Source organism: Octopus bimaculoides, chromosome 2 (genome assembly GCF_001194135.2).
Source record: "Octopus bimaculoides isolate UCB-OBI-ISO-001 chromosome 2, ASM119413v2, whole genome shotgun sequence".
In the NCBI taxonomy this organism is placed as follows: Eukaryota; Metazoa; Mollusca; class Cephalopoda; order Octopoda; family Octopodidae; genus Octopus; species Octopus bimaculoides.
This window is the reverse complement of record NC_068982.1, coordinates 169441803-169445071: the sequence shown is the minus strand read 5'-3', so window position 1 is coordinate 169445071 and position 3269 is coordinate 169441803. Positions and strand designations below refer to the sequence as shown.

Here is a 3269-nt window from a genome sequence, read left to right as displayed (position 1 = left end):
TCCGTCTACCAAATCCACTCACAAGGCTTTTGGTCAGCCCGAGGCTATAGTAGAAGACACTTGCCCAAGGTGCCACGCAGTGGGACTGAACCCAGAACTATGTGGTTCGTAAGCAAGCTACTTACCACACAGCCACTCGTGCGCCTATGGAAAATATGGAACACTTCACGAATTTGTGTGTCATCCTTGCGCAGGGGCCATGCTAATCTTCTCTGTATCGTTCCAATTTTAGAATATGTACCGCTGTAGATAGTACAATATGTACCGCCGTAGATAGTACAAAATAGAAATATTTAACCTTTTTCTTACTTTACATCTATTGAAATGCAATGTGCTTGTTTCAATTTAGAAAATAATGAAAAATTTAGAAAAATAACTGTCATTATTAAGTTGGTGTTTGTAACATAAATTAACAGAATTTTAATGAAAGTCTAACAAGACTCAAAACCGAGTTACCAGATTGTAAAGTTTAAGTCACAACATAGCGCAACCTTGTTCACATGAGTGGTCAAGTTATTGAACCAATCAGCAACCAGACTTCATGTGATAGATCATCTTAAATCATTCTGGAACATCACGGTACAAGGGTCATATAAAGGTTTGGTTTTAGCACCACCCTTCAGTGTGTGACAACCCATAATCCAGCTCCAGACACTCACATGCCATTTACAATAGTCATTTTAATGATTCCTGCTCAACCAGGATATGCCATTGTAGTTGGCCAATATGTATCTAATATATATATTTTCTCCTGTCATGGCAAGCTTCAGTACTGACCTTTTGTAATCAACTATTTATAAATGCTACAGAATTATTCTTTTAATCGTGTTGACTTCTGGAAATTTCCTAATTCATGACCAACCTGAATATTACTTGTACAGTGAAATTAAATGTTCCTATTAAATGTTTGCAAGGTGGCTGTTGTTGTATCATTCAAATGATATTGTATCATTCAATATGTGTACCATAAAGACAACAGAAAGTTTTGATTCAGATCACTTTACCCCTTTAGTTACTGTATCTATTTTGAGATGCTCTGTGTTTCTTTTAATTATTTTAAATATAACAAAGAATTTAGTAAAATAACTTCGTTATCATTAAGCTAGTGTTAGGAACATAAATTGTGACTTAGGTTTGGTGGAAGATTTTAATTCAAAACTTATAAAAACAAGATATTTGTACTACAGAGCCAGAGCCAGTTTCAACCGGGTTAGTAATAAAAGAGTTAAACTGGCCATATCCAACCAAAATATTCTACCAGTTTTATGTTCAGACTAACCAGATCTGGCCTCTCACACTTACTTTACAGTATTATTCTAGAAATAAACAATCATGGCAAGTAGAAAAAGCACCATTTGAACATTTACTTATTTACATTTTGTTCAGCTAACTTGGAGCTGTGCGGGCTATACTGAAATGGCAAGGTGCCTCAGTTTAAGTACCTAATTCAACTGAATCTTAATTATATTATATATATATATAAATATGTATGTATGAACACACACACACATAGAAAGAGGTTGTGTGAGGTAAGTTCACTTCATATTTATGTGGTACTTTGGCTAAGTGTCTTCAACTTTATCCATGAGGCAATGGGAGCCTCATGAATGGAAATTGCATGGAAGCTTGTTGTGTGTGTTTGTGTGTATGCATGTAAATTTTTACATTCTGCACCTCGCATGATACCATTTCAGTGATACCATGATACCATTGTAGCTCTGCATTCTCGAATAAACATAAAATAAAATAAAACTTTTACTTGAGAAACAAAGAAGAGTAGGTAACAGAAAAGGCATTCAGCTGTAAATGAAATAGTATTCAACCCAACCCATACAAGGAAAGAAAACACCGGATGTAAAATGAACAAAGGGATATATATGTGTGTATGAAGGCGCATGACTCAGTGGTTAAAGCATCAGGCTCACAATCACAAGGTAGTCGGTTCAATTCCCAGACCAGACTGTGTGTTGTGTTCTTGAGCAAGACATCAAGACACTATTTCATGTCACTCCAGTTCGCTCAGCTATAGAAATGAGTTGCAACGTCACTGGTGCCAAGCTGTATCGGTGTTTGCTTTTCCTTTAGATAACATAGGTGGCACGGAGAGGGGAGGCTGATATACACTGGAGACTGCTGGTCTTCCACAAACAACCTTGCTCGGACTTGTGCCTCGGAGGGGAACTTACTAGGTATAATCCCATGGTCACTCGTGACTGAAGGAGGTCTTTACCCTTCATAGATAGATAGATGGACGGACGGATGGATGGGCAGACAGACAGATAGATAGATGTATATCTCACACACAAGTATCATTATTTAACATCTGTTTCCCATGCTGGCATGGGTTAGATGGTTTAACAAGAGCTGGCAAACCAGAGAGAGCTGCAATAGCACCATTATCTACTTTGGCACAGGTTTCATGGCTGGATGCCCTTCAAATGCCAATGACCTTACAGAGTGTACTGGGTAGTTTTTTTATGTGACATTAGCACTGGTACTTTTTACATGGCAACAACACAATGGGGTTGTGAAGTAAATTGCAGGACAAAAACCTGGGAGTGGGAGTAGAATCAAGGGGAGTAGCTTTGTGCCAGGTGAGAGGTTAGAGTATAATACAGGGACAGAGATAGGTGTCTTACTAAAGAGGACATACTTGGCTACCCCAGAAGGAAAAACGAGGAGAGATAGAGTTAGAGAGAAAGACAGAGAGACATCGGAGTGTGCGAGAGAAAGAAATAGATGGTGTTGGAGATGCACTGAGGAACAGTGGCAGGGAGTATAAGTGCTGCAGAGGAGAGAGCAGAGAATATTCCATAAGAGTTCCCCCTCTCTCCCCTCTGAGCCGTATGAATATATATCAAGAAACATTAATCATAGAACAAACATCAAATTCGAGTCAACAACTTTATATATATAACACCCATACTTCAAACATTTGATCATATATATGGTGTTATATATAAAGTCGTTGACTCAAATTTGATGTTTTAATTTCTCTTTATCTTTGTCTCATTTACATTTGAGCACTTCTTTTTTGTTGTCCTATAAACCCTTTTGTTTCCATAAAAAGAAACAAAAATTATTTCTGGTCATATATATATATATATATATTGGCATTAGGAAGGGCAGGGCATCCAGCTGTAGAAACTCTGCCAGATCAGATTAGAGCCTGGTGCAGCCTTCTGGCTTGCCAGTCCTCAGTCAAATCATCCAACCCATGCTAGCATGGAAAGCGGACGTTAAATGATGATGATGGTGAGATATATATA

The 3269-nt window shown here is 37.9% G+C and overlaps 1 protein-coding gene and 1 non-coding gene across 2 annotated transcripts in view; both read right to left on the bottom strand.

Annotated features, from left to right (window-relative positions):
- LOC106876853 (beta-1,4-galactosyltransferase 7) overlaps positions 1–3269 on the bottom strand; it is a 63800-nt gene that overhangs the window by 54328 nt on the left and 6203 nt on the right. The gene's annotated exons all lie outside the window — the stretch shown is intronic.
- LOC128247147 (U6 spliceosomal RNA) lies at positions 150–256 on the bottom strand. Its single transcript, XR_008263561.1, has one exon. It is a non-coding gene; the product is annotated as a U6 spliceosomal RNA (small nuclear RNA).